Source organism: Chrysochloris asiatica, unplaced genomic scaffold, assembly GCF_000296735.1.
Source record: "Chrysochloris asiatica unplaced genomic scaffold, ChrAsi1.0 scaffold00138, whole genome shotgun sequence".
NCBI lineage: Eukaryota > Metazoa > Chordata > Mammalia > Afrosoricida > Chrysochloridae > Chrysochloris > Chrysochloris asiatica.
This window is the reverse complement of record NW_006408656.1, coordinates 3,643,912-3,655,010: the sequence shown is the minus strand read 5'-3', so window position 1 is coordinate 3,655,010 and position 11,099 is coordinate 3,643,912.

Below are 11,099 nucleotides of genomic sequence, written 5' to 3'. Positions count from 1 at the left end.
ATGGGGGGCGGGGGGTCTACAAAGGCAAGAAGTGACTGGCTTACAAGCTTTCAAGAGGGAACCTAGAGCTAGGGGTCATGGAGGAAGGCAGAATCTCCAGTGAGTACTATCCAATCTGTCTAGGCGGAGCTGATGAAATGAAATGCAGAAGGGTCACTTGTGATACAATAGTGAATGATTGTTATGTTATCAGGATTGATTGTGAGGGTTGGAAATGTAAAGGTAGACGTTTTGTAGCAAGAAAGGGAGTGATTAACTCTCCAGTCTAGGAGCGGAGGTCTCTGGGTCCATCAACGGATAATAGCTGAGAGCAGGACCCTACCCAGAGAAGCAGCAAGGCCTGAGATGGAGGCAGAGACGATGACGTGGAGTGATGAAACGAAGCGGCTGGGGACTTTGGATTCAGAGAGGGAGAGGAACTGACTGTGTGCTGAAGAATGGGAGAGGTGGGGAGTGTAGGGGGCGGGTTTATAGGGTATACTTTTGGTCGGTTGATGATGCATGGAGGGGATTGGAACCATGGCAATGAAATGATATATGGTGGAATGCATGTAAAACTAAAGTTCTCCCATGTAGAATATCATATAATTCACAATAAAACATGGAAAAAAATTGTGTGCCTACTCTATGTACAGCTCTATACTAGATATTGAAAGAAATGTCTTAGACACTCGCCTTCCTTTTAAAAAGTTAAAATTTAACTGGAGGAGACAAAATAAAAGTACAAGTAAGTTGTTTTGCTGTTATTGAAGTTTTAGCTCTACATGCTTATATTGAGTTAGATGCTTAAATAGAAGACTTAAATAAACTCTAAGTGAGATTCTGATTAAAAATAAGAATCTGAATGAAATAGGTTGGGACATCTGTAGTGAGATTGGAGAGTTGAACTGAGACTTGAAGAGGCAATCCAGTGAGCATGGCAGGAAGATTTGAATTGGGGAGCAGAGGTTAACAAAGTAGGTCAGAGATAGATGGTGGGCAGACCAAGATGGTTTCCTCTTGCCTCTGGACTGTGTGGAATTATGGAAGGGTCTTGAGAGGAAGCAACCTCACAGAGTCAATGAATGATTAAGGTTAAAAAGCAGGCTCTAAGGACTCGATCTTAAATACTCATCTAAGGTACAACTATTGGTCTACATCTGTTCAGAGAATAAAAAGAATAATGAAAATTAGAGCCATATGGAAATGATTAGTCCAATAGATGACCCTGAGACAAGAGGAACTAGATAATACCTGGCCACCACTACCAGCTGCTCTGAAAAGGATCACATTAGAAGGCCCCGGATAGAGTGGGGAAAAAATGTGAAACAAAACTCAAAATAATAGTAATAAAAGACCAGGTTTACTGATGAGATACAGACTGATAGGACCCCCAAAACTATGACCCTTTGTCACTCTTCAGGTCTGGAACCAAACTCACCCCCGTGACTCAATTTTTAACCAAACAATAGATATGTCTATAAAGGGAACAATGATACTTGTGGGCTAAAACCACATTAGAATAACCAACCATTTGAGATAAAAAGACAGCACTTACCCAAGAACAAAGTTCAGAGAGTTTTGGAAAGGAGGAATGGAACCAAGAAACACAAGGAGGAATTGGGATAAGTGAAGTTACAGTGAAGGGATTGCGGTGAGATGAAACAAAGTGTGTATGGACTGTTGAATGTGAAACTGTGGATCTGTTCTGAAACCTTTACTCAATTCACATTTTAAAAGCTTAAAAGCAAAATAAACAGGCTCCAACTTTTAAAAGGAAAACTGTGGTGGAACTCCGAGGGAACTGAATCCTTTGGCACACCAACCTCCCCACCATATTCTTGGAGAGTGAGGGCTTGATTCTATGAAGCACACCACACCCGAAGTAAAGAGAGAGCAGAGCAGTACATAACCAAAGCTACATCGGGTTTGATAATAGATAATGACAGTCATTTTTCTATAGTCCATTTTACTGTGTCCTGGGTACAGAACAACAGTTCACCGAACCAGCAGCGTCCTAGTGTTCTGTAGATCAAGTTCATTAATGGAAAGAGAAAAGCTTCAAGGACCCTTGGAGTAACTTGAGACAGTCCAGACCTGGAGAAAAATCACATCAACTTAGAGCTGGAAAGGACCTAAAACAGAATTCCCTGATATCCCTTTCAGAATGAGCTCTCTGAGGAAATTTAATACCTCTACCTGTCTAAACTAGTTTGAAAGGAGGCTGTTTTTTGATTCACTTCCAAAATTAGGTAGCCCAGACAATAGTGTTCATCTTGTTTTTCTCTCATTCTCTCTATGACCTCCCATCAACATGTTTCACCTTACTGACATGAAACATACTGGGTCCTGGGAGTACCAGGTCTGATAGCAGATTGGGCGGCAATCTAGGATTCTAGATACAGGACTGGGGAAGGCAGGAGAGAGTGTAGCAGAAAGCTGTGTGTTAGTGAGGAGGTAACTCTGGACAGAGAAGATGAGGGAAAGCCCCCAGATAAGCTGGTTGTTGCTCTTAAGAGGTATCCAGTAGATTCCAGCTCATGGCAGCCCTGTGCTAGGGAGTATGTAAAGACCAGCTTTTAAGGTGATCAACTGTCTCCGTTGCCAGAGACTAAGAGGTTTTCAAGGACATGGAAGTTTCAGTGCTCAAATCAGGACAGTTGTAGGCACATTGAGATGGTTTGTCACACTAACATCAACTGCCATGTTCCAGAATATTAGATTCTTCAGTAGTTTGTAGGCATCATTGAAGTTCCATGTATACAAGTCTGGGGAGCTTCAGTATTCAAGAAATTCACTGGTGTCTCTTGTCCCTATTCTCTAGCCCCATTTCTCCCTACCCCCTCAACATGTGTTCACATGAATTATCAAGATCATTAAGGAAACTGGATGACATCAATTTAAATGTAATTCCACTCACATTAACTAAATGCCTACTCTGTCTGTCGTAGGCATTGCACTCAGGGAAATCCTAGACAGGCAGACCACAGGGGCAAAGTGTCCACTTAATGGCACTACATTAATGTGGTGGATATTGTGCCATAAGTCTATTCGTTTTTAAAAAGGAGCAAAGAATGCTTGGTGACTTTAAACCTGGTGGTGGCTTCCTATCACCACTAGTGCCATAGAACATTTTACCTGTGCTCCTCGGAATAAAGTGGCGAGTACCCGCTTTGCTTCAGATCCTCACCTCCTTCCTCTTCACTGCTCAGTAAAGGCAAGTCGTAGTCTCTCTCCTCGGGAGAAATGCCAGGTCAGTTTTACTGAGTAGCTTCAGGCCTGCCTCTGGCCCATACAGGGTCTTTCTGCCCATTAAAAACAGAGACTCCTTCCTCTGGAGAGATGCAGCTTAATTTCAGCCCTATTCATTCCATCATTGGGCTCCTGTTCTGGGCATGACCTACATCTCTCTGGGACAACTCTGGGTAGTATGGCTAAATCTCAAGAAAAAAAACTAGTTGTCATTGAGCTAATTCTGACACAGGAGGCCCCGTGTGGGTCAGAGTCGATCCGTCCTCACAGAGTTTTCAGTGGCTAATTTTACAGAAGTAGGTCTTTCTTCCGAGATGCCTCTGGCTGGACCAGACCTCCAATATTTCAGTTAGCGCCTGAATGCATTAACCTTTTGTGCCAACTGGGAACTCCATTCTCAAGGATAGGCTTATATTGTACAAGCTTCTGGTCAGGATTCTCCCTCTGGCTCAAAGGAAGGATCTTCAGGGTCTCCTCTCTTTCCTGAGCTCTCACCTTCCTTTCTGAGCTGACTGAGTTCTCTCTGGCCCCCCGCCTCCACCCTACCTGCATCCCCAGGGCTTTGTCCAGGGAAACTCTGCCAGGTTTCCCTTTGGCTTAGGACTCTGCAGACGAGTTTTCATTTTCCCAGCCTAAGTTTTCCTGGCCTTTAGCACATCCTGGATTCTGTCTCCCTAAGCTCCTCCATTCTTGTTTTTCTCTCTCTTCCTACTCTTGTGTTAAGACTTTTATGCTGAAACAGGAAGGAGCGCCCTTTTATTCTAGATCAAGCACTCTTTAGTTCTCTTTCTTTACTCCTTTTTGAAAGAAAAGCTCTCTGAAGTCTTTACAACTCTGCCCCCCACCTACCTAATCATCACAAGAGCTTTCTCTTAGCTCAAGTACACAGAGCTATGTCAAAGGCAAGTACTGGCTTGCTCAGGGAAGATATGTTTTCTTCAATTCACACATTACAGAATACCACCATCTCTGTTCATGGCTTATTTCATCCACCTCCTTACCTCAGACCCCTCCACCCCAACCACTTCTGAAAAAGGCTTATAAGGCATTTTCTAGTTCTCTAGCTCCTTTACCGCAGGATTCATTTTTGAAAGAGGACAGAGAGGCTGGGGGAAAATGCCTTAATCTTTTGATCATGACAGTGGAGTTCGCTGCTTGATCTGCCTCTTCCTCTGCCCATTTCCAAAGCAAACAAGGCGAGTTTCTTGGCAGGCTGTAATTAAGCCCACAGTCATACCTAATGACATGCTCTCTATCTCCCATCAGATCACTGCACATCACTGTCCAAACAGGAAGGGGCGTCCCCGCCACCCCGCCCCCACCTGGCCCATTAGGGAGAAGCTGGATGGTGGGGGTGATACCATGCCTCAGGGGGGCATGGGGAGAGATGCCCAATCCCCTCCCTGTGCCTACACTATGGCTCACCCTGCTGGGGTCCAGAAAGGTGTTAGGAAGGGAACAGAACAAGAGAAACACTTGGAGCAGGGCAGAAACACCATGGGGCCTGGACAACCATAGACAAGGTGAGAATTGGAAGGAAAAATCAAAAAGTAGAACAAAAAGAAAGAATTTTTTTTTTTTTTAATAAGAAGTGGATAGTTGAGGTAAAGGAGTAACAAGCACTCAGTCACCAACTCAAAGATTGGCAGTTCAAGCCTACCCAGCCTAGTGATCTGCTTCTAAAAGATCATAGCCTTGAAAATCCTATGAACACACTTCTACTTTACCACATAGGGGGTCATCATGAGTCTGAATCAACTCCATGGCATTCTTTTTGTCTTTTTTTTTTTTTTTTTTCAAGGAAAAGTCAGTTACTGCCAAGTTAATTCTGACTCACAGTGATCCCATATGTGTCAGAGTAGAACTGTACGCTGTAGGGTTTTCAATGGCTACTTTTTTGAAAGCTGATTGCCAGGCCTTTCTTCCAAAGCACCTCTGGTCAACTTGAATTGCAAACCTTTCAGTTAGCAGTCAAACACATTAACTGTTTATACTACCCAGGGACTCTTGTTAAGGGAACTAGAAAAGGCTAGGTCAGAGGGGAGGGATGGGTTAGAACTAAGAGGAGGGGCTACAAACACAAAGGAGGTGGAGGATGAACCCAAGGCTGGAGGCAGTTCCATGAAAGATAGCTCCATCAAGCTCTAGCCTGGAGGTAGAAGGGTTGAGTTACCTCTGGACACAGAGAACCTCATTACTGATGGGGAGCCAGGGATCTAAATCCCACTCTCACAGACAGAGCCAGCCACAGACTTAGAGACCAGGCAGGAAGGGCTTAGGTGCTTGGTTGATGCTGAGGTTCTGTGTTAGACTGTGAGCTCCTCAGCTAGGACCTGAGACCACAGACAAGCCCCCTTGGAAACTTGTATCCACCTTCCCTTTAGGGAAAGAGACAAGAGGCATTGCAGCCTGGCGAGACCCTTGTCAGCATCTCCCCAGTTTCATGAGCCCCCTACTGACATGAAATTTGGTGGCTGGGCTACAAGTGTGACTCGAAGCTGTGGGTTCAGGGGGGAGCCTGCAATCAGCAAGTTGGGAGAAAGACACACACTAGGGAAACCAGTGGTCTGGAAACGTGAGCTACTGAGCATAAGGCCACCAGCGAAGAGGGCTGTGTGGGATAAAGGTGGGAGTGCATGGCCTAACAGAGGCCCCAAAGGGCCAGCAGCATGGGGGAGATCCTTCTGGAAATCAGTGGGGGGGTTGGAGGGGCAGGAGAATGCAGCTGAGCTGGGGATGGTGTGGCCCAGAAACAGCCTGGAAAACTTGCCTCCCATGTAGATGAGGAGTGGTCACTTATGGAGGGTTAATTATGCACTAATCACAGGGATAATTCCTGGGTATTTGAACTCATTTCATCCTGGCAACAATGGTGTGGGTGAAATACTCTTATTTTTGCCACTTTGCAAATGAGGAGATAGGGGAGAGGAACCAGGTGGTCCAAATCATGGCTAGGTAGTGGCAAAATCAAGATAAGAAACAAACAAAAGGATTCTGTAAAGTGTGTGGCCTGAAGTTTATTTTAGGATGACCTCCAAGACCCTTCCAGCTCCTAGTCCACTGAGCTATATGGTTCAGGTCAGAACTGGCTTTCATCTGGAATTTGGTGCTATAGCTGGGCTTCCAAGAAGGATATGGAACGAGCTCTCAGAACCGTTCAGCCCTCCTGGGAATGGAAGAGTTGGAAGAAGGAGGGATTTAATGGATAAATTAGAGGGTTTTGCATTTTAGCAGGGATCTGGCAAGGATGACTCACCAGGTGAGAGAAGTGAGACAGGTGATAGAAGGTGGCTTTCAGGAAAGGAGAGACGCCCTCAGCCCCCCTGGTGGCCAAATGTGAATGTGAAGGTTTGTCCCATGCATAGTGGTTACCTGCAGGGGGCAGAAGTCCTGGAGGCAGTGGGAGGGAGGTTGTTGGTAAGTGATATCTAGTCGGTTCCGACTCATAGAGACCCTGCATTGGGTTTCCGAGGAGTGGCTGGTGGGTTTGAACCTCCAACCTTGTGGTTTGTAGTTCAGTGCTTATCCTATAGCACCACACAAGGACTCTGGGAGGGAGGTTAGCAGTTGTCAAAGGGTCACTCAAAGCCCGAGTAGTTGCCCAATGGAAACTTCAATGTCTTTAAGAAATTCCCTCTCTCTTACAGTTCCTGGTCTCTTCCTCCCCTCCAGGAACCTTCCTAAATTGTCTGTATTTGGATCTAATCAGTTTCTTTCTCTGTAGCGTCTGGGGTACAGAGATGATGCCTGGATGAGAGAGTATTTTGAGGGCTCCCCTTGCACTCCGGAGAGGGAAGAACTGCCGAGCAATGGGACCTCTGGACCAGAACCAGAGCTTGTTGAGGAAGAGCTGTCTGAAGGCCCCTGGTTCTCTATTAGAGGGAAGAAGTTCAGACAGTGGTGGGTGGCATGAGCCCTCCCTGCCTCTCTCTTGTAAGATGAGAAGTCAGAGTGGAGAGGGAGGGGATACAAGAGGAGGGGTGGGGGCAACACAGAGGCTGGGGCCGGCCTGGACATGCCAGGGAGAGAACCTGCATCCCACCAGCTGGAAGTTCCGGAATGGGCACAAAGCCTATCCAAGATCAGCCCACGCTCTGTCTCAGTTGTAAGGCCCACTTTCTTCCAGGGTCACAGGAATGGAAGGTGCAGTACTCTGAGCGGATGGCAGAGGGCAATGTATGTACAAAATAGAGATACCTAGGCGTCTTCAGGCTTGGACATGAGCTGATGACTGCATAGGAGTGTGGGATCATAACTAGAAACTGTGTCCTCTGCCCCTCACGTTGGCCCCTGGGCCAGATCTCAGGGCACAGTCCTGCTGCTAACCTGTGCCCTCAGTCATAAGCCAGTGCCCACAACCACACCTTAACAGCAATCCTTATATTTATCATAACAAAACAGTTGTCCTAGAGTTGACTTCAGCTCATGGAATCCCATGTGCATCAGAGCCGAACTGTGCTCCATAGGGTTAGCAACAGCTGAGTTTTGGGAAGTAGATTGCCAAGGTCTTTCTTCTGTGGCATCTCTGAGTGGACTTGAACTGCTCGCCTCTCAGTTAGCAGCCAAGCAGTTTAACCATTTGCACCCCAAGGTGCAACAGCTGTCCTGGTGTGGCACTGTGGTTTGAATCACAAAGTCAGTGGTTCAAACTCACCAGCTACTCTTTGGAAACCCTATACAGGGTTGCTATGGGTCAGAACTGACTTGACAACACTTAACAACACAATTGGTTGCAAACTGCATTCCAGACACAATGCTAAGTATTTTATTTCCATTCTTTCTTTCATTAAAAGTTTCAGTTCTCCTCTAAGGTGAGCACTTTGTGAGGTGATAAAGTGTCATTAAGGAGCTCTGGTAGCGTAATGATTACAAATCGGGCTGCAAGCTGCAAGGTCAGCAGTTCGAAACTACCAGCTGTTCTGCGGGAGAAAGATGAGGCTTTCTGCTCCTGTAAAGATTTACAGCCTCGGAAACCCTGTACAGGGTCGCTATGAGTCAGAACCAATTTCACAACACATAACCAACCATCCAAAGTGTCATTAACTGTGAACTGAAACTCTGGAACCAAACCAGGGTCCCACTCTCAATTCTACCATTTATTATGTGACATTAGGTGGCCTCATGAATGTAAAGGATATAATAATAGCATCACCTAACAATAACAATGACACTATTCAGTTGTGGAGAGTTGAGTTGCCAGACAAAGTGTTTGGAAGAGCTTGCACCTGCCATATAGAAATAGCTCAGTTAATGCCGTTGTGACTTGAAGCTATCACCAAAAACTAAACCCAAGTAGATTCTAATTCCTAGCGACCCTGTAGGACAGGACAGAACTACCACATAGGGTTTCTAAGGTGTGGCGCTGTGGGCTAAGACGGCAGACTGCAAAGTCAATTGAGCTGCAAGATCAGTGATTCAAGCTCACCAGCTGCTCCTTGGAAAGCCTATACAGGGACGCTATGGGCTGGAATTGACTCAATGGCACTTAACAACAACAAATCTTCACAAAGACTGACAATGATGTCTTTCTCCCCTCAAAGCAGCTGGTGGGTTCGAAATGCCAACCTTTCATGTTAGCAGTCAAGGACTTAATCACTTTACCACCAGAACTCTTTTGCAGTTGGAAGAGCCAGGACTTAAAGTTATATGACTCAGTTCTGGTGTGGTGCCGTGGGATAAAGCACTAGACCACAAGGTCGGTTTGAACTGTAAAGTCAGTGGTTCAGACTCACCAGCCGCTCAGAAACCCTACACAGGGTCACTATGAGTACTGACTCAAGGACACATAACAACAACAACAACATATGATGACCCAGCTAGTAGACTAGACTCAGAAGATGATCCTTTGCTTGAGACAGTTCTGACTTGTTGTCTTAGGGTCTAGTTTAGCATTTGTCAAGAAGAAAAGTCTCCCTATTTAGACAATAAATTATGATATAAACAACATACATGTGAATGCATATAAAATTCATTAGCATGAATGTATTTCATCATTTGCTTGTTATTATATATATTCCTGCAGCAAATGTGAACAGAGTACCTGCTGTGACAAGGGGACAAGAAGGGTCAGGGTGAGGAACAGATACATGAGCTGCTAACATGACTCCAGGATGAAATGAAAGCATCAACTGTCACGTTGAGTTGTCAACGGTGCTGCACGTGTTGACCTTGCTATTCACCAGCGCTGGACCTTGGGAAGATCGCAACCACCTGGGCCTTAGGTTGCTCATCCATAAAATGGACAATGACAGTAATGAACCAAATGGCTAAAATGTTGCCTATCATTTAATGCTTGATGACTTGATTGATTCCACCTGGTGGGACCAGGAAAAGCAAGAACATGGCTGACATGCTGCACCAGGAAGGATGAGCAGGCTTTCAGTCAGAGGGAATGGGCACCTGCAGTTGAGATTTGCAAAGTACATGGGTGTGAAAGTTCATGGCAAACTTGGAGAAAGGTTGGCACATAAGAATAGGGAATGTGATGTGGAAGGAGAAGGGTTCCCAAGCACCCTGAATGCCACTCCCAAATGAGGCTCACACTTGTAACATGCCATGGGTCCTGCAACACAAATCTTGCTCCAATTGGCTATGCTAACCAACCCTGAAAGAGCAAACACCCCTGCAGAAACACACCCGCATATAAGAGCATCTTTGCATTTCCCTGGTCTCTTACTCACTTCATTTTTCTTAGTAGCAATGATCACTGCCTGACACTATATATAATGAGGGGGGGCTTCAAAAAGCCCAGGGGAAAATGAAATCGAAAGACAATTGAATTTTTCCAAAAACTTTTTGAAGCCCCCTTGTGTTTGTTTCTGTATTAAGTCTTTTTTTATATTCTGCCCCCTAGAATGTAAGCTCTCTGAGGGAAAGATCTGATCCTGTTTCATTTATCCTGGTTTCTCCCCAATGCCTGACACAGTTGGTTCTCACTAAAAATATGTTTCAATGATGGCTATGAAATACAAAAAGTGGTGGGAAAAAATGGAACTAAAAGATATTAGAACCTTTCCATGAACTTTTTTTGAAGCCCCCTGTATACATACAAATGCAGCCATAGCAGATATACATATAAACCTTAGACTTTAGGATGGAAAAGAAATTGGTTGGAAGACATGGAAAGCATGGTGGTTATAGGGGAGTAGGATTGGGAAGAAAGGTTAGCAGAAAGTTAAAAAAGAAAAAACCATTCCAGCAATAATAGGTAGTTAGTAAACTGTGGGTGCTTTTGAGAGCCTGAGCTATATGTTGTTCTTAAGTGTCACTGAGTTAGTTCCAACTCATAGCAACCCTGTCTAGGGTTTCCCAGGTGCAGCTGGAGGGATTTGAACCAATAATGTTACAGTTAGCAGTCCAGGGCTTATCCTACAGTACCACATCTCAGTGAATTCTGATGTCTGACAGTCCTGATGTTTCCTGCTCATAGCTGTGTACCTCTATATAATGGAGGTAAGATGCCCACCTCACAGGGTTGTTGTGTGGGACCAAGGTCACTGTGTATGTGTTGGGGACCAAAAGGCTTACAGGCCTCACTGAGCTTTAAGGCTGGGTCTAACCAGACAGTGTCTGCTTATCAACACAGCAGGGAAGGTAGCTTTCCCAAGGTCAACTGATTTACAGAGCTTTCCCAGGGTCGCCTGATTCACAGTAAAGGACAGACTTGTAACTATGCAAAACAGCAATGACTTGCAGAACCACCCTATATATACTCTGAGATTGGAAATAAACTTTGTCACTAGCAATCAGCTGTGTCCCTTGCCTGTTCGTTAATCCTCGCTTCTCCTTCGGGAAACCTACGCAGTGGTCCGAGCAGGCCTCGGATCCCAATAGTATGGGAAGCATCCAGCCTGTCTGGCAGCAGCATC